Genomic DNA, 20,652 nt, shown 5'->3' with positions numbered 1-20,652 from the left:
TATGTGCTGCCAGAGCGCTTGGTTTCCATGGCAGCGGGAAATGGCTTGGGCACTGAACTTGTCTTTGGCTGTGGAGTTTTGAGCGCCTTGAGTGAGGAGCTCCATGTTCGTTTTGTGTGAATGCTGAAGCTGCTTGATTCCATCCCACTGGGCTCAATGGGCATGGGACCAGAAGTGACCCAACAGGGTTGCCTAGATACCTGCCAAGACAGCTGATGGTATGTGAAGTTCATGAGGCAGGTGGAGTTGTTTTGGCACGGGAAGAGCTGTGCTGCTGCTTCGGGCAGTTGCCATTCACCAGCACACTCCCTTCCCTAGGTGTCATATCCACTTTCAGACATATGTGCTGCCAGAGCGCTTGGTTTCCATGGCAGCGGGAAATGGCTTGGGCACTGAACTTGTCTTTGGCTGTGGAGTTTTGAGCGCCTTGAGTGAGGAGCTCCATGTTCATTTTGTGTGGGTGCTCAAGCTGCATGATTCCATCCAACTGGGCTCCATGGTCATGGGACCGGAAGTGACCCAACAGGGTTTCCTAGATAGGTGCCAGGACAGCTGATTGTAGGTGAAGTTCATGAGGCAGTTGGAGTTGTTTTGGCAGTGGAAGAGCTGTGCTGCTGCTTCGGGCAGTTGCCATTCACCAGCACACTCCCTTCCCTAGGTGTCATATCCACTTTCAGACATATGTGCTGCCAGAGCACTTGGTTTCCATGGCAGCGGGAAATGGCTTCGGCACTGAACTTGTCTTTGGCCATGTACATTTGAGCGCCTTGAGTGAGGAGCTCCATGTTAGATCTGTGTGAGTGCTCAAGCTGCTTGATTCCATCCCACTGGGCTCAATGGGCATGGGACCGGAAGTGACCCAACAGGGTTTCCTAGATAGGTGCCAGGACAGCTGATGGTATGTGAAGTTCATGAGGCAGGTGGAGTTGTTTTGGCAGTGGAAGAGCTGTGCTGCTGCTTCGGGCAGTTGCCATTCACCAGCACACTCCCTTCCCTAGGTGTCATATCCACTTTCAGACATATGTGCTGCCAGAGCACTTGGTTTCCATGGCAGCGGGAAATGGCTTGGGCACTGAACTTGTCTTTGGCCATGACGTTTTGAGCGCCTTGAGTGAGGATCTCCATGTTAGATTTGTGTGTTTGCTGAAGCTGCTTGATTCCATCCCACTGGGCTCAATGGGCATGGGACTGGAAGTGACCCAACAGGGTTTCCTAGATAGGTGCCAGGACAGCTGATGGTATGTGAAGTTCATGAGGCAGTTGGACTTGTTTTGGCAGTGGAAGAGCTGTGCTGCTGCTTCGGGCAGTTGCCATTCACCAGCACACTCCCTTCCCTAGGTGTCATATCCACTTTCAGACATATGTGCTGCCAGAGCACTTGGTTTCCATGGCAGCGGGAAATGGCTTGGGCCCTGAACTTGTCTTTGGCCATGTACATTTGAGCGCCTTGAGTGAGGAGCTCCATGTTAGATCTGTGTGGGTGCTCAAGCTGCTTGATTCCATCACACTGGGCTCAATGGGCATGGGACCGGAAGTGACCCAACAGGGTTTCCTTGATAGGTGCCAGGACAGCTGATGGTATGTGAAGGTCATGAAGCAGGTGGAGTTGTTTTTTCAGTGGAAGAGCTGTGCTGCTGCTTCGGGCAGTTGCCATTCACCAACAGACTCCCTTCCCTAGGTGTCATATCCATTTTCAGACATATGTGCTGCCAGAGCACTTGGTTTCCATGACAGCATTAAATGGCTTGGGCACTGAACTTGTCTTTGGCTGTGGAGTTTGGAGCGCCTTGAGTGAGGAGCTCCATGTTAGATTTGTGTGTTTGCTGAAGCTGCTTGATTCCATCCCACTGGGCTCAATGGTCATGGGACCGGAAGTGACCCAACAGGGTTTCCTAGATAGGTGCCAGGACAGCTGATGGTATGTGAAGTTCATGAGGCAGTTGGAGTTGTTTTGGCACTGGAAGAGCTGTGCTGCTGCTTCGGGCAGTTGTCATTCACCACCACACTCCCTTCCCTAGGTGTCATATCCACTTTCAGACATATGTGCTGCCAGAGCACTTGGTTTCCATGGCAGCGGGAAATGGCCAGGGCACTGAACTTGTCTTTGGCTGTGGAGTTTTGAGCGCCTTGAGTGAGGAGCTCCATGTTAGTTTTGTGTGGGTGCTGAAGCTGCTTGATTCCATCCAACTGGGCTCAATGGGCATGGGACCGGAAGTAACCCAACAGGGTTTCCTAGATAGGTGCCAGGACAGCTGATGGTATGTGAAGTTCATGAGGCAGGTGGAGTTTTTTTGGCAGTGGAAGAGCTGTGCTGCTGCTTCGGGCAGTTGCCATTCACCAGCACACTCCCTTCCCTAGGTGTCATATCCACTTTCAGACATATGTGCTGCCAGAGCACTTGGTTTCCATGGCAGCGGGAAATGGCTAGGGCACTGAACTTGTCTTTAGCCATGTACATTTGAGCGCCTTGAGTGATGAGCTCCATGTTAGATCTGTGTGGGTGCTCAAGCTGCTTGATTCCATCCCACTGGGCTCAATGGGCATGGGACCGGAAGTGACCCAACAGGGTTTCCTAGATACCTGCCAAGACAGCTGATGGTATGTGAAGTTCATGAGGCAGGTGGAGTTGTTTTGGCACTGGAAGAGCTGTGCTGCTGCTTCGGGCAGTTGCCATTCACCAGCACACTCCCTTCCCTAGGTGTCATATCCACTTTCAGACATATGTGCTGCCAGAGCACTTGGTTTCCATGGCAGCGGGAAATGGCTTGGGCACTGAACTTGTCTTTGGCCATGACGTTTTGAGCGCCTTGAGTGAGGATCTCCATGTTAGATTTGTGTGTTTGCTGAAGCTGCTTGATTCCATCACACTGGGCTCAATGGGCATGGGACTGGAAGTGACCCAACAGGGTTTCCTAGATAGGTGCCAGGACAGCTGATGGTATGTGAAGTTCATGAGGCAGTTGGACTTGTTTTGGCAGTGGAAGAGCTGTGCTGCTGCTTCGGGCAGTTGCCATTCACCAGCACACTCCCTTCCCTAGGTGTCATATCCACTTTCAGACATATGTGCTGCCAGAGCACTTGGTTTCCATGGCAGCGGGAAATGGCTTGGGCCCTGAACTTGTCTTTGGCCATGTACATTTGAGCGCCTTGAGTGAGGAGCTCCATGTTATATCTGTGTGGGTGCTCAAGCTGCTTGATTCCATCACACTGGGCTCAATGGGCATGGGACCGGAAGTGACCCAACAGGGTTTCCTTGATAGGTGCCAGGACAGCTGATGGTATGTGAAGGTCATGAAGCAGGTGGAGTTGTTTTTTCAGTGGAAGAGCTGTGCTGCTGCTTCGGGCAGTTGCCATTCACCAACAGACTCCCTTCCCTAGGTGTCATATCCATTTTCAGACATATGTGCTGCCAGAGCACTTGGTTTCCATGACAGCATTAAATGGCTTGGGCACTGAACTTGTCTTTGGCTGTGGAGTTTGGAGCGCCTTGAGTGAGGAGCTCCATGTTAGATTTGTGTGTTTGCTGAAGCTGCTTGATTCCATCCCACTGGGCTCAATGGTCATGGGACCGGAAGTGACCCAACAGGGTTTCCTAGATAGGTGCCAGGACAGCTGATGGTATGTGAAGTTCATGAGGCAGTTGGAGTTGTTTTGGCACTGGAAGAGCTGTGCTGCTGCTTCGGGCAGTTGTCATTCACCACCACACTCCCTTCCCTAGGTGTCATATCCACTTTCAGACATATGTGCTGCCAGAGCACTTGGTTTCCATGGCAGCGGGAAATGGCCAGGGCACTGAACTTGTCTTTGGCTGTGGAGTTTTGAGCGCCTTGAGTGAGGAGCTCCATGTTAGTTTTGTGTGGGTGCTGAAGCTGCTTGATTCCATCCAACTGGGCTCAATGGGCATGGGACCGGAAGTAACCCAACAGGGTTTCCTAGATAGGTGCCAGGACAGCTGATGGTATGTGAAGTTCATGAGGCAGGTGGAGTTTTTTTGGCAGTGGAAGAGCTGTGCTGCTGCTTCGGGCAGTTGCCATTCACCAGCACACTCCCTTCCCTAGGTGTCATATCCACTTTCAGACATATGTGCTGCCAGAGCACTTGGTTTCCATGGCAGCGGGAAATGGCTAGGGCACTGAACTTGTCTTTAGCCATGTACATTTGAGCGCCTTGAGTGATGAGCTCCATGTTAGATCTGTGTGGGTGCTCAAGCTGCTTGATTCCATCCCACTGGGCTCAATGGGCATGGGACCGGAAGTGACCCAACAGGGTTTCCTAGATACCTGCCAAGACAGCTGATGGTATGTGAAGTTCATGAGGCAGGTGGAGTTGTTTTGGCACTGGAAGAGCTGTGCTGCTGCTTCGGGCAGTTGCCATTCACCAGCACACTCCCTTCCCTAGGTGTCATATCCACTTTCAGACATATGTGCTGCCAGAGCACTTGGTTTCCATGGCAGCGGGAAATGGCTTGGGCACTGAACTTGTCTTTGGCTGTGGAGTTTTGAGCGCCTTGAGTGAGGAGCTCCATGTTAGATTTGTGTGGGTGCTCAAGCTGCTTGATTCCATCCCACTGGGCTCAATGGGCATGGGACCAGAAGTGACCCAACAGGGTTTCCTAGATAGCTGCCAGGACAGCTGATGGTATGTGAAGTTCATGAGGCAGGTGGAATTGTTTTGGCAGTGGAAGAGCTGTGCTGCTGCTTCGGGCAGTTGCCATTCACCAGCACACTCCCTTCCCTAGGTGTCATATCCACTTTGAACATATGTGCTGCCAGAGCACTTGGTTTCCATGGCAGCGGGAAATGGCTTTGGCACTGAACTTGTCTTTGGCCGTGGAGTTTTGAACGCCTTGAGTGAGGAGCTCCATGTTCGTTTTGTGTGGGTGCTGAAGCTGCTTGATTCCATCCCACTGGGCTCAATGGGCATGGGACCGGAAGTGACACAACAGGGTTTCTTAGATAGCTGCCAGGATAGCTGATGGCATGTGAAGTTCATGAGGCAGGTGGAGTTGTTTTGGCACTGGAAGAGCTGTGCTGCTGTTTCAGACAGTTGCCATTCACCAGCACACTCCCTTCCCTAGGTGTCATATCCACTTTCACACATATGTGCTGCCAGAGCACTTGGTTTCCATGGCAGCGGGAAATGGCTTGGGCACTGAACTTGTCTTAGGCCATGGAGTTTTGAGCGCCTTGAGTGAGTAGCTCCATGTTCATTTTGTGTGGGTGCTGAAGCTGCTTGATTCCATCCCACTGGGCTCAATGGGCATGGGACCGGAAGTGACCCAACAGGGTTTCCAAATAGGTGCCAGGACAGCTGATGGTATGTGAAGTTCATGAGGCAGGTGGAGTTGTTTTGGCACTGGAAGAGCTGTGCTGCTGCTTCGGGCAGTTGCCATTCACCAGCACACTCCCTTCCCTAGGTGTCATATCCATTTTCAGACATATGTGGTGCCAGAGCACTTGGTTTCCATGGCAGCGGGAAGTGTCTTCGGCACTGAACTTGTCTTTGGCTGTGGAGTTTTGAGCGCCTTGAGTGAGGAGCTCCATGTTCGTTTTGTGTGGGTGCTGAAGCTGCTTGATTCCATCCCACTGGGCTCAATGGGCCATGGGACCGGAAGTGACCCAACAGGGTTTCTTAGATAGCTGCCAGGACAGCTGATGGTATGTGAAGTTCATGAGGCAGGTGGAGTTGTTTTTGCAGTGGAAGAGCTGTGCTGCTGCTTCAGGCAGTTGCCATTCACCAACACACTCCCCTCCCTAGGTGTCATATCCACTTTCAGACATATGTGCTGCCAGAGCACTTGGTTTCCATGGCAGCGGGAAATGGCTTGGGCACTGAACTTGTCTCTGGCCATGGAGTTTTGAGCGCCTTGAGTGAGGAGCTCCATGTTCGTTTTGTGTGGGTGCTGAAGCTGCTTGATTCCATCACACTGGGCTCAATGGGCATGGGACCGGAAGTGACCCAACAGGGTTTCCTAGATAGCTGCCAGGACAGCTGATGGTATGTGAAGTTCATGAGGCAGTTGGAGTTGTTTTGGCAGTGGAAGAGCTGTGCTGCTGCTTTGGGCAGTTGCCATTCACCACCACACTCCCTTCCCTAGGTGTCATATCCACTTGCAGACATATGTGCTGCCAGAGCACTTGGTTTCCATGGCAGCGGGAAATGGCTTGGGCACTGAACTTGTCTTTGTCCATGTACATTTGAGCGCCTTGAGTGAGGAGCTCCATGTTAGATCTGTGTGGGTGCTGAAGCTGCTTGATTCCATCCCACTGGGCTCAATGGGCATGGGACCGGAAGTGACCCAACAGGGATTCCTAGATACCTGCCAAGACAGCTGATGGTTTGTGAAGTTCATGAGGCAGGTGGAGTTGTTTTTTCAGTGGAAGAGCTGTGCTGCTGCTTCGGGCAGTTGCCATTCACCAGCACACTCCCTTCCCTAGGTGACATATCCACTTTCAGACATATGTGCTGCCAGAGCACTTGGTTTCCATGGCAGCGGGAAATGGCTTGGGCACTGAACTTGTCTTTGGCCGTGGAGTTTTGAGCGCCTTGAGTGATGAGCTCCATGTTCATTTTGTGTGGGTGCTGAAGCTGCTTGATTCCATCCCACTGGGCTCAATTAGCATGGGACCGGAAGTGACTCAACAGGGTTTCCTACATAGCTGCCAGGACAGCTGATGGTATGTGAAGTTCATGAGGCAGGTGGAGTTGTTTTGGCAGTGGAAGAGCTGTACTGCTGCTTCGGGCAGTTGCCATTCACCAGCACACTCCCTTCCCTAGGTGTCATATCCACTTTCAGACATATGTGCTGCCAGAGCACTTGGTTTCCATGGCAGCGGGAAATGGCTTGGGCACTGAACTTGTCTTTGGCCATGTACATTTGAGCGCCTTGAGTGAGGAGCTCCATGTTAGATCTGTGTGGGTGCTCAAGCTGCTTGATTCCATCCCACTGGGCTCAATGGGCATGGGACTGGAAGTGACCCAACAGGGTTTCCTTGATAGGTGCCAGGACAGCTGATGGTATGTGAAGTTCATGAGGCAGGTGGAGTTGTTTGTTCAGTGGAAGAGCTGTGCTGATGCTTCGGGCAGTTGCCATTCACCAACCGACTCCCTTCCCTAGGTGTCATATCCATTTTCAGACATATGTGCTGCCAGAGCATTTGGTTTCCATGGCAGCAGGAAATGGCTTGGGCACTGAACTTGTCTTTGGCTGTGGAGTTTGGAGTGCCTTGAGTGAGGAGCTCCATGTTAGATTTGTGTGTTTGCTGAAGCTGCTTGATTCCATCCCACTGGGCTCAATGGTCATGGGACCGGAAGTGACCCAACAGGGTTTCCTAGATAGCTGCCAAGACAGCTGATGGTATGTGAAGTTCATGAGGCAGGTGGAGTTGTTTTGGCACTGGAAGAGCTGTGCTGCTGCTTCGGGCAGTTGCCATTCACCACCACACTCCCTTCCCTAGGTGTCATATCCACTTTCAGACATATGTGCTGCCAGAGCACTTGGTTTCCATGGCAGCGGGAAATGGCCAGGGCACTGAACTTGTCTTTGGCTGTGGAGTTTTGAGCGCCTTGAGTGAGGAGCTCCATGTTGGGTCTGAGTGGGTGCTGAAGCTGCTTGATTCCATCCCACTGGGCTCAATGGTCATGGGACCGGAAGTGACCCAACAGGGTTTCCTAGATAGGTGCCAGGACAGCTGATGGTATGTGAAGTTCATGAGGCAGGTGGAGTTTTTTTGGCAGTGGAAGAGCTGTGCTGCTGCTTCGGGCAGTTGCCATTCACCAGCACACTCCCTTCCCTAGGTGTCATATCCACTTTCAGACATATGTGCTGCCAGAGCACTTGGTTTCCATGGCAGCGGGAAATGGCTTCGGCACTGAACTTGTCTTTGGCTGTGGAGTTTTGAGCGCCTTGAGTGAGGAGCTCCATGTTAGTTTTGTGTGGGTGCTGAATCTGCTTGATTCCATCCCTTTGGGCTCAATGGGCATGGGACCGGAAGTGACCCAACAGGGTTTCCTAGATAGGTGCCAGGACAGCTGATGGTATGTGAAGTTCATGAGGCAGGTGGAGTTGTTTTGGCACTGGAAGAGCTGTGCTGCTGCTTCAGACAGTTGCCATTCACCAGCACACTCCCTTCCCTAGGTGTCATATCCACTTTCAGACATATGTGCTGCCAGAGCACTTGGTTTCCATGGCAGCGGGAAATGGCTAGGGCACTGAACTTGTCGTTGGCCGTGGAGTTTTGAGCGCCTTGAGTGATGAGCTCCATGTTCATTTTGTGTGGGTGCTCAAGCTGCTTGATTCCATCCCACTGGGCTCAATGGGCATGGGACCGGAAGTGACCCAACAGGGTTTCCTAGATAGCTGCCAGGACAGCTGATGGTATGTGAAGTTCATGAGGCAGGTGGAGTTGTTTTGGCAGTGGAAGAGCTGTACTGCTGCTTCGGGCAGTTGCCATTCACCAGCACACTCCCTTCCCTAGGTGTCATATCCACTTTCAGACATATGTGCTGCCAGAGCACTTGGTTTCCATGGCAGCGGGAAATGGCTTGGGCACTGAACTTGTCTTTGGCCATGTACATTTGAGCGCCTTGAGTGAGGAGCTCCATGTTAGATTTGTGTGGGTGCTCAAGCTGCTTGATTCCATCCCACTGGGCTCAATGGGCATGGGACCGGAAGTGACCCAACAGGGTTTCCTAGATAGGTGCCAGGACAGCTGATGGTATGTGAAGTTCATGAGGCAGTTGGAGTTGTTTTGTCAGTGGAAGAGCTGTGCTGCTGCTTCGGGCAGTTGCCATTCACCAGCACACTCCCTTCCCTAGGTGTCATATCCACTTTCAGACATATGTGCTGCCAGAGCACTTGGTTTCCATGGCAGCGGGAAATGGCTTCGGCACTGAACTTGTCTTTGGCTGTGGAGTTTTGAGCGCCTTGAGTGAGGAGCTCCATGTTCGTTCTGTGTGGGTGCTGAAGCTGCTTGATTCCATCCCACTGGGCTCAATGGGCATGGGACCAGAAGTGACCCAACAGGGTTTCCTAGATAGCTGCCAGGACAGCTGATGGTATGTGAAGTTCATGAGGCAGGTGGAGTTGTTTTGGCAGTGGAAGAGCTGTGCTGCTGCTTCGGGCAGTTGCCATTCACCAGCACACTCCCTTCCCTAGGTGTCATATCCACTTTGAACATATGTGCTGCCAGAGCACTTGGTTTCCATGGCAGCGGGAAATGGCTTTGGCACTGAACTTGTCTTTGGCCGTGGAGTTTTGAACGCCTTGAGTGAGGAGCTCCATGTTCGTTTTGTGTGGGTGCTGAAGCTGCTTGATTCCATCCCACTGGGCTCAATGGGCATGGGACCGGAAGTGACACAACAGGGTTTCTTAGATAGCTGCCAGGATAGCTGATGGCATGTGAAGTTCATGAGGCAGGTGGAGTTATTTTGGCACTGGAAGAGCTGTGCTGCTGCTTCAGACAGTTGCCATTCACCAGCACACTCCCTTCCCTAGGTGTCATATCCACTTTCACACATATGTGCTGCCAGAGCACTTGGTTTCCATGGCAGCGGGAAATGGCTTGGGCACTGAACTTGTCTTAGGCCATGGAGTTTTGAGCGCCTTGAGTGAGGAGCTCCATGTTCATTTTGTGTGGGTGCTGAAGCTGCTTGATTCCATCCCACTGGGCTCAATGGGCATGGGACCGGAAGTGACCCAACAGGGTTTCCAAATAGGTGCCAGGACAGCTGATGGTATGTGAAGTTCATGAGGCAGGTGGAGTTGTTTTGGCACTGGAAGAGCTGTGCTGCTGCTTCGGGCAGTTGCCATTCACCAGCACACTCCCTTCCCTAGGTGTCATATCCATTTTCAGACATATGTGGTGCCAGAGCACTTGGTTTCCATGGCAGCGGGAAGTGTCTTCGGCACTGAACTTGTCTTTGGCTGTGGAGTTTTGAGCGCCTTGAGTGAGGAGCTCCATGTTCGTTTTGTGTGGGTGCTGAAGCTGCTTGATTCCATCCCACTGGGCTCAATGGGCCATGGGACCGGAAGTGACCCAACAGGGTTTCCTAGATAGCTGCCAGGACAGCTGATGGTATGTGAAGTTCATGAGGCAGGTGGAGTTGTTTTTGCAGTGGAAGAGCTGTGCTGCTGCTTCAGGCAGTTGCCATTCACCAACACACTCCCCTCCCTAGGTGTCATATCCACTTTCAGATATATGTGCTGCCAGAGCACTTGGTTTCCATGGCAGCGGGAAATGGCTTGGGCACTGAACTTGTCTCTGGCCATGGAGTTTTGAGCGCCTTGAGTGAGGAGCTCCATGTTCGTTTTGTGTGGGTGCTGAAGCTGCTTGATTCCATCACACTGGGCTCAATGGGCATGGGACCGGAAGTGACCCAACAGGGTTTCCTAGATAGCTGCCAGGACAGCTGATGGTATGTGAAGTTCATGAGGCAGTTGGAGTTGTTTTGGCAGTGGAAGAGCTGTGCTGCTGCTTTGGGCAGTTGCCATTCACCACCACACTCCCTTCCCTAGGTGTCATATCCACTTTCAGACATATGTGCTGCCAGAGCACTTGGTTTGCATGGCAGCGGGAAATGGCTTGGGCACTGAACTTGTCTTTGTCCATGTACATTTGAGCGCCTTGAGTGAGGAGCTCCATGTTAGATCTGTGTGGGTGCTGAAGCTGCTTGATTCCATCCCACTGGGCTCAATGGGCATGGGACCGGAAGTGACCCAACAGGGATTCCTAGATACCTGCCAAGACAGCTGATGGTTTGTGAAGTTCATGAGGCAGGTGGAGTTGTTTTTTCAGTGGAAGAGCTGTGCTGCTGCTTCGGGCAGTTGCCATTCACCAGCACACTCCCTTCCCTAGGTGACATATCCACTTTCAGACATATGTGCTGCCAGAGCACTTGGTTTCCATGGCAGCGGGAAATGGCTTGGGCACTGAACTTGTCGTTGGCCGTGGAGTTTTGAGCGCCTTGAGTGATGAGCTCCATGTTCATTTTGTGTGGGTGCTCAAGCTGCTTGATTCCATCCCACTGGGCTCAATTAGCATGGGACCGGAAGTGACTCAACAGGGTTTCCTACATAGCTGCCAGGACAGCTGATGGTATGTGAAGTTCATGAGGCAGGTGGAGTTGTTTTGGCACTGGAAGAGCTGTACTGCTGCTTCGGGCAGTTGCCATTCACCAGCACACTCCCTTCCCTAGGTGTCATATCCACTTTCAGACATATGTGCTGCCAGAGCACTTGGTTTCCATGGCAGCGGGAAATGGCTTGGGCACTGAACTTGTCTTTGGCCATGTACATTTGAGCGCCTTGAGTGAGGAGCTCCATGTTAGATCTGTGTGGGTGCTCAAGCTGCTTGATTCCATCCCACTGGGCTCAATGGGCATGGGACTGGAAGTGACCCAACAGGGTTTCCTTGATAGGTGCCAGGACAGCTGATGGTATGTGAAGTTCATGAGGCAGGTGGAGTTGTTTTTTCAGTGGAAGAGCTGTGCTGATGCTTCGGGCAGTTGCCATTCACCAACAGACTCCCTTCCCTAGGTGTCATATCCACTTTCAGACATATGTGCTGCCAGAGCATTTGGTTTCCATGGCAGCAGGAAATGGCTTGGGCACTGAACTTGTCTTTGGCTGTGGAGTTTGGAGTGCCTTGAGTGAGGAGCTCCATGTTAGATTTGTGTGTTTGCTGAAGCTGCTTGATTCCATCCCACTGGGCTCAATGGTCATGGGACCGGAAGTGACCCAACAGGGTTTCCTAGATAGCTGCCAAGACAGCTGATGGTATGTGAAGTTCATGAGGCAGGTGGAGTTGTTTTGGCACTGGAAGAGCTGTGCTGCTGCTTCGGGCAGTTGCCATTCACCACCACACTCCCTTCCCTAGGTGTCATATCCACTTTCAGACATATGTGGTGCCAGAGCACTTGGTTTCCATGGCAGCGGGAAATGGCTTGTTCACTGAACTTGTCTTTGGCTGTGGAGTTTTGAGCGCATTGAGTGAGGAGCTCCATGTTGGGTCTGAGTGGGTGCTGAAGCTGCTTGATTCCATCCCACTGGGCTCAATGGGCATGGGACCGGAAGTGACCCAACAGGGTTTCCTAGATAGGTGCCAGGACAGCTGATGGTATGTGAAGTTCATGAGGCAGGTGGAGTTTTTTTGGCAGTGGAAGAGCTGTGCTGCTGCTTCGGGCAGTTGCCATTCACCAGCACACTCCCTTCCCTAGGTGTCATATCCACTTTCAGACATATGTGCTGCCAGAGCACTTGGTTTCCATGGCAGCGGGAAATGGCTTGGGCACTGAACTTGTCTTTGGCTGTGGAGTTTTGAGCGCCTTGAGTGAGGAGCTCCATGTTCGTTTTGTGTGGGTGCTGAATCTGCTTGATTCCATCCCTTTGGGCTCAATGGGCATGGGACCGGAAGTGACCCAACAGGGTTTCCTAGATAGGTGCCAGGACAGCTGATGGTATGTGAAGTTCATGAGGCAGGTGGAGTTGTTTTGGCACTGGAAGAGCTGTGCTGCTGCTTCAGACAGTTGCCATTCACCAGCACACTCCCTTCCCTAGGTTTCATATCCACTTTCAGACATATGTGCTGCCAGAGCACTTGGTTTCCATGGCAGCGGGAAATGGCTAGGGCACTGAACTTGTCTTTGGCCGTGGAGTTTTGAGCGCCTTGAGTGATGAGCTCCATGTTCATTTTGTGTGGGTGCTCAAGCTGCTTGATTCCATCCCACTGGGCTCAATGGGCATGGGACCGGAAGTGACCCAACAGGGTTTCCTACATAGCTGCCAGGACAGCTGATGGTATGTGAAGTTCATGAGGCAGGTGGAGTTGTTTTGGCAGTGGAAGAGCTGTACTGCTGCTTCGGGCAGTTGCCATTCACCACCACACTCCCTTCCCTAGGTGTCATATCCACTTTCAGACATATGTGCTGCCAGAGCACTTGGTTTCCATGGCAGCGGGAAATGGCTTGGGCACTGAACTTGTCTTTGGCCATGTACATTTGAGCGCCTTGAGTGAGGAGCTCCATGTTAGATCTGTGTGGGTGCTCAAGCTGCTTGATTCCATCACACTGGGCTCAATGGGCATGGGACTGGAAGTGACCCAACAGGGTTTCCTTGATAGGTGCCAGGACAGCTGATGGTATGTGAAGTTCATGAGGCAGTTGGAGTTGTTTTTTCAGTGGAACAGCTGTGCTGATGCTTCGGGCAGTTGCCATTCACCAACAGACTCCCTTCCCTAGGTGTCATATCCACTTTCAGACATATGTGCTGCCAGAGCACTTGGTTTCCAGGGCAGCAGGAAATGGCTTGGGCACTGAACTTGTCTTTGGCTGTGGAGTTTTGAGCCCCTTGAGTGAGGAGCTCCATGTTAGTTTTGTGTGGGTGCTGAAGCTGCTTGATTCCATCCCACTGGGCTCAATGGGCATGGGACCGGAAGTGACACAACAGGGTTTCCTAGATAGGTGCCAGCACAGCTGATGGTATGTGAAGTTCATGAGGCAGGTGGAGTTGTTTTGGCACTGGAAGAGCTGTGCTGCTGCTTCAGGCAGTTGCCATTCACCAGCACACTCCCTTCCCTAGGTGTCATATCCACTTTCAGACATATGTGCTGCCAGAGCACTTGGTTTCCATGGCAGCGGGAAATGGCTTGGGCACTGAACTTGTCTTTAGCCATGTACATTTGAGCGCCTTGAGTGAGGAGCTCCATGTTAGATCTGTGTGGGTGCTCAAGCTGCTTGATTCCATCCCACTGGGCTCAATGGGCATGGGACCTGAAGTGACCCAACAGGGTTTCCTAGATACCTGCCAGGACAGCTGATGGTATGTGAAGTTCATGAGGCAGGTGGAGTTGTTCTGGCACTGGAAGAGCTGTGCTGCTGCTTCGGGCAGTTGCCATTCACCAGCACACTCCCTTCCCTAGGTGTCATATCCACTTTCAGACATATGTGCTGCCAGAGCACTTGGTTTCCATGGCAGCGGGAAATGGCTTTGGCACTGAACTTGTCTTTGTTTATGTACATTTGTGCGCCCTGAGGGAGGAGCTCCATGTTAGATCTGTGTGGGTGCTGAAGCTGCTTGATTCCATCCCACTGGGCTCAATGGGCATGGGACCGGAAGTGACCCAACAGGGATTCCTAGATAGCTGCCAGGACAGCTGATGGTATGTGAAGTTCATGAGGCAGGTGGAGTTGTTTTGGCAGTGGAAGAGCTGTGCTGCTGCTTCGGGCAGTTGCCATTCACCAGCACACTCCCTTCCCTAGGTGTCATATCCACTTTCAGACATATGTGCTGCCAGAGCACTTGGTTTCCATGGCAGCGGGAAATGGCTTGGGCACTGAACTTGTCTTTGGCTGTGGAGTTTTGAGCGCCTTGAGTGAGGAGCTCCATGTTAGATTTGTTTGTTTGCTGAAGCTGCTTGATTCCATCCCACTGGGCTCAATGGGCATGGGACCGGAAGTGACCCAACAGGGTTTCCTAGATAGCTGCCAGGACAGCTGATGGTATGTGAAGTTCATGAGGCAGGTGGAGTTGTTTTGGCAGTGGAAGAGCTGTGCTGCTCCTTCGGGCAGTTGCCATTCACCAGCACACTCCCTTCCCTAGGTGTCATATCCACTTTCAGACATATGTGGTGCCAGAGCACTTGGTTTCCATGGCAGCGGGAAATGGCTTGTTCACTGAACTTGTCTTTGGCTGTGGAGTTTTGAGCGCCTTGAGTCAGGAGCTCCGCGTTAGATCTGTGTGGGTGCTGAAGCTGCTTGATTCCATCCCACTGGGCTCAATGGGCATGGGACCGGAAGTGAGCCAACAGGGTTTCCTAGATAGCTGCCAGGACAGCTGATGGTATGTGAAGTTCATGAGGCAGGTGGAGTTGTTTTTGCACTAGAAGAGCTGTGCTGCTGCTTCGGGCAGTTGCCATTCACCACCACACACCCTTCCCTAGGTGTCATATCCACTTTCAGACATATGTGCTGCCAGAGCACTTGGTTTCCATGGCAGCGGGAAATGGCTTGGGCACTGAACTTGTCTTTGGCTGTGGAGTTTTGAGCACCTTGAGTGAGGAGCTCCATGTTAGATTTGTGTGTTTGGTGAAGCTGCTTTATTCCATCCCACTGGGCTCAATGGGCATGGGACCGGAAGTGACCCAACAGGGTTTCCTAGATAGCTGCCAGGACAGCTGATGGTATGTGAGGTTCATGAGGCAGGTGGAGTTGTTTTGGCATTGGAAGAGCTGTGCTGCTGCTTCGGGCAGTTGCCATTCACCACCACACTGCCTTCCCTAGGTGTCATATCCACTTTCAGACATATGTGCTGCCAGAGCACTTGGTTTCCATGGCAGCGGGAAATGGCTTGGGCACTGAACTTGTCTTTGGCTGTGGAGTTTTGAGCGCCTTGAGTGAGGAGCTCCATGTTAGTTTTGTGTGGGTGCTGAAGCTGCTTGATTCCATCCCACTGGGCTCAAAGGGCATGGGACCGGAAGTGACCCAACAGGGTTTCCAAATAGGTGCCAGGACAGCTGATGGTATGTGAAGTTCATGAGGCAGGTGGAGTTGTTTTGGCACTGGAAGAGCTGTGCTGCTGCTTCGGGCAGTTGCCATTCACCAGCACACTCCCTTCCCTAGGTGTCATATCCACTTTCAGACATATGTGCTGCCAGAGCACTTGGTTTCCATGGCAGCGGGAAATGTCTTCGGCACTGAACTTGTCTTTGGCTGTGGAGTTTTGAGCGCCTTGAGTGAGGAGCTCCATGTTCGTTTTGTGTGGGTGCTGAAGCTGCTTGATTCCATCCCACTGGGCTCAAGGGCATGGGACCGGAAGTGACCCAACAGGGTTTCCTAGATAGGTGCCAGGACAGCTGATGGTATGTGAAGTTCATGAGGCAGGTGGAGTTGTTTTGGCAGTGGAAGAGCTGTGCTGCTGCTTCAGGCAGTTGCCATTCACCAACACACTCCCCTCCCTATGTGTCATATCCACTTTCATACATATGTGCTGCCAGAGCACTTGGTTTCCATGGCAGCGGGAAATGGCTTGGGCACTGAACTTGTCTTTGGCCATGGAGTTTTGAGCGCCTTGAGTGAGGAGCTCCATGTTAGATCTGTGTGGGTGCTGAAGCTGCTTGATTCCATCCCACTGGGCTCAATGGGCATGGGACCGGAAGTGACCCAACAGGGTTTCCTAGATAGCTGCCAGGACAGCTGATGGTATGTGAAGTTCATGAGGCAGGTGGAGTTGTTTTGTCAGTGGAAGAGCTGTGCTGCTGCTTCGGGCAGTTGCCATTCACCAGCACACTCCCTTCCCTAGGTGTCATATCCACTTTCAGACATATGTGCTGCCAGAGCACTTGGTTTCCATGGCAGCGGGAAATGGCTTGGGCACTGAACTTGTCTTTGTCCATGTACATTTGTGCGCCCTGAGGGAGGAGCTCCATGTTAGATCTGTGTGGGTGCTGAAGCTGCTTGATTCCATCCCACTGGGCTCAATGGGCATGGGACCGGAAGTGACCCAACAGGGATTCCTAGATAGCTGCCAGGACAGCTGATGGTATGTGAAGTTCATGAGGCAGGTGGAGTTGTTTTGGCAGTGGAAGAGCTGTGCTGCTGCTTCGGGCAGTTGCCATTCACCAGCACACTCCCTTCCCTAGGTGTCATATCCACTTTCAGACATATGTGCTGCCAGAGCTCTTGGTTTCCATGGCAGCGGGAAATGGCTTTGGCACTGAACTTGTCTTTGGCTGTGGAGTTTTGAGCGCCTTGAGTGCGGAGCTCCATGTTAGATTTGTTTGTTTGCTGAAGCTGCTTGATTCCATCCCACTGGGCTCAATGGGCATGGGACCGGAAGTGACCCAACAGGGTTTCCTAGATAGCTGCCAGGACAGCTGATGGTATGTGAAGTTCATGAGGCAGGTGGAGTTGTTTTGGCAGTGGAAGAGCTGTGCTGCTCCTTCGGGCAGTTGCCATTCACCAGCACACTCCCTTCCCTAGGTGTCATATCCACTTTCAGACATATGTGCTGCCAGAGCACTTGGTTTCCATGGCAGCGGGAAATGGCTTGGGCACTGAACTTGTCTTTGGCCGTGGAGTTTTGAGCGCCTTGAGTGAGGAGCTCCATGTTCGTTTTGTGTGGGTGCTCAAGCTGCTTGATTCCATCCCACTGGGCTCAATGGGCATGGGACCGGAAGTGAGCCAACAGGGTTTCCTAGATAGCTGCCAGGACAGCTGATGGTATGTGAAGTTCATGAGGCAGTTGGAGTTGTTTTGGCAGTGGAAGAGCTGTGTTGCTGCTTCGGGCAGTTGCCATTCACCAGCACACTCCCTTCCCTAGGTGTCATATCCACTTTCAGACATATGTGCTGCCAGAGCACTTGGTTTCCATGGCAGCGGGAAATGGCTTGGGCACTGAACTTGTCTTTGTCCATGTACATTTGAGCGCCTTGAGTGAGGAGCTCCATGGTAGATCTGTGTGGGTGCTGAAGCTGCTTGATTCCATCCCACTGGGCTCAATGGCCATGGGACCGGAAGTGACCCAACAGGGTTTCCTAGATAGCTGCCAGGACAGCTGATGGTATGTGAAGTTCATGAGGCAGGTGGAGTTGTTTTGGCAGTGGAAGAGCTGTGCTGCTGCTTCGGGCAGTTGCCATTCACCAGCACACTCCCTTCCCTAGGTGTCATATCCACTTTCAGACATATGTGCTGCCAGAGCACTTGGTTTCCATGGCAGAGGGAAATGGCTTGGGCACTGAACTTGTCTTTTGCCATGTACATTTGAGCGCCTTGAGTGAGGAGCTCCATGTTAGGTCTGTGTGAGTCCTCAAGCTGCTTGATTCCATCCCACTGGGCTCAATGGGCATGGGACCGGAAGTGACCCAACAGGGTTTCCTAGATAGCTGCCAGGACAGCTGATGGTATGTGAAGTTCATGAGGCAGGTGGAGTTGTTTTGGCACTGGAAGAGCTGTGCTGCTGCTTCGGGCAGTTGCCATTCACCAGCACACTCCCTTCCCTAGGTGTCATATCCACTTTCAGACATATGTGGTGCCAGAGCACTTGGTTTCCATGGCAGCTGGAAATGGCTTGGGCACTGAACTTGTCTTTGGCCGTGAAGTTTTGAGCGCCTTGAGTGAGGAGCTCCATGTTAGGTCTGTGTGGGTGCTCAAGCTGCTTGATTCCATCCCCGTGGGCTCAATAGGCATGGGACCGGAAGTGACCCAACAGGGTTTCCTAGATACATGCCAAGACAGCTGATGGTATGTGAAGTTCATGAGGCAGGTGGAGTTGTTTTGGCAGTGGAAGAGCTGTGCTGCTGCTTCGGGCAGTTGCCATTCACCAGCACACTCCCTTCCCTAGGTGTCATATCCACTTTCAGACATATGTGGTGCCAGAGCACTTGGTTTCCATGGCAGCGGGAAATGGCTTGGGCACTGAACTTGTCTTTGGCTGTCGAGTTTTGAGCGCCTTGAGTGAGGAGCTCCATGTTCGTTTTGTGTGTTTGCTGAAGCTGCTTGATTCCATCCCACTGGGCCCAATGGGCATGGGACCGGAAGTGACCCAACAGGGTTTCCTAGATAGCTGCCAGGACAGCTGATGGTATGTCACGTTCATGAGGCAGGTGGAGTTGTTTTGGCAGTGGAAGAGCTGTGCTGCTGCTTCGGGTAGTTGCCATTCACCAGCACACTCCCTTCCCTAGGTGTCATATCCACTTTCAGACATATGTGCTGCCAGAGCACTTGGTTTCCATGGCAGCGGGAAATGGCTTGGGCACTGAACTTGTCTTTGGCTGTGGAGTTTTGAGCGCCTTGAGTGAGGAGCTCCATGTTCGTTTTGTGTGGGTGCTGAAGCTGCTTGATTCCATCCCACTGGGCTCAATGGCCATGGGACCGGAAGTGACCCAACAGGGTTTCCTAGATAGCTGCCAGGACAGCTGATGGTATGTGAAGTTCATGAGGCAGTTGGAGTTGTTTTGGCAGTGGAAGAGCTGTGCTGCTGCTTCGGGCAGTTGCCATTCACCAGCACACTCCCTTCCCTAGGTGTCATATCCACTTTCAGACATATGTGCTGCCAGAGCACTTGGTTTCCGTGGCAGCGGGAAATGGCTTGGGCACTGAACTTGTCTTTGGTCATGTACATTTGAGCGCCTTGAGTGAGGAGCTCCATGTTAGATCTGTGTGGGTGCTGAAGCTGCTTGATTCCATCCCACTGGGCTCAATGGGCATGGGACCGGAAGTGACCCAACAGGGTTTCCTAGATACCTGCCAAGACAGCTGATGGTATGTGAAGTTCATGAGGCAGGTGGAGTTGTTTTGGCACTGGAAGAGCTGTGCTGCTGCTTCGGGCAGTTGCCATTCACCAGCACACTCCCTTCCCTAGGTGTCATATCCACTTTCAGACATATGTGCTGCCAGAGCACTTGGTTTCCATGGCAGCGGGAAATGGCTTGGGCACTGAACTTGTCTTTGGCCGTGGAGTTTTGAGCGCCTTGAGTGAGGAGCTCCATGTTCGTTTTGTTTGGGTGCTGAAGCTGCTTGATTTCATCCCACTGGGCTCAATGCTCATGGGACCGGAAGTGACCCAACAGGGTTTCCTAGATACCTGCCAAGACAGCTGATGGTAGGTGAAGTTCATGAGGCAGGTGGAGTTGTTTTGGCAGTGGAAGAGCTGTGCTGCTGCTTCAGACAGTTGCCATTCACCAGCACACTCCCTTCCCTAGGTGTCATATCCACTTTCAGACATATGTGCTGCCAGAGCACTTGGTTTCCATGGCAGCGGGAAATGTCTTCGGCACTGAACTTGTCTTTGGCCGTGGAGTTTTGAGCGCCTTGAGTGAGGAGCTCCATGTTCTTTTTGTGTGGGTGCTGAAGCTGCTTGATTCCATCCCACTGGGCTCAATGGGCATGGGAGAGGAAGTGACCCAACAGGGTTTCCTAGATAGCTGCCAGGACAGCTGATGGTATGTGAAGTGCATGAGGCAGGTGGAGTTGTTTTTGGCACTGGAAGAGCTGTGCTGCTGCTTCGGGCAGTTGCCATTCACCAGCACACTCCCTTCCCTAGGTGTCATATCCACTTTCAGACATATGTGCTGCCAGAGCACTTGGTTTCCATGGCAGCGGGAAATGGCTTGGGCACTGAACTTGTCTTTGGCCATGTACATTTGAGCGCCTAGAGTGAGGAGCTCCATGTTAGATCTGTGTGGGTGCTGAAGCTGCTTGATTCCATCCCACTGGGCTCAATGGGCATGGGACTGGAAGTGACCCAACAGGGTTTCCTAGATACCTGCCAAGACAGCTGATGATATGTGAAGTTCATGAGGCAGGTGGAGTTGTTTTGGCAGTGGAAGAGCTGTGCTGCTGCTTCGGGCAGTTGCCATTCACCAGCACACTCCCTTCCCTAGGTGTCATATCCACTTTCAGACATATGTGCTGCCAGAGCACTTGGTTTCCATGGCAGCGGGAAATGGCTTGGCACTGAACTTGTCTTTGGCTGTGGAGTTTTGAGCGCCTTGAGTGAGGAGCTCCATGTTCATTTTGTGTGGGTGCTGAAGCTGCTTGATTCCATCCCACTGGGCTCAATGGGCATGGGACCGGAAGTGACCCAACAGGGTTTCCTAGATAGCTGCCAGGACAGCTGATGGTATGTGAAGTTCATGAGGCAGGTGGAGTTGTTTTGGC

The sequence above is a fragment of the Ochotona princeps genome, chromosome 1 (assembly GCF_030435755.1).
Source record: "Ochotona princeps isolate mOchPri1 chromosome 1, mOchPri1.hap1, whole genome shotgun sequence".
NCBI lineage: Eukaryota > Metazoa > Chordata > Mammalia > Lagomorpha > Ochotonidae > Ochotona > Ochotona princeps.
Note: the sequence above shows the minus strand (reverse complement) of the source record.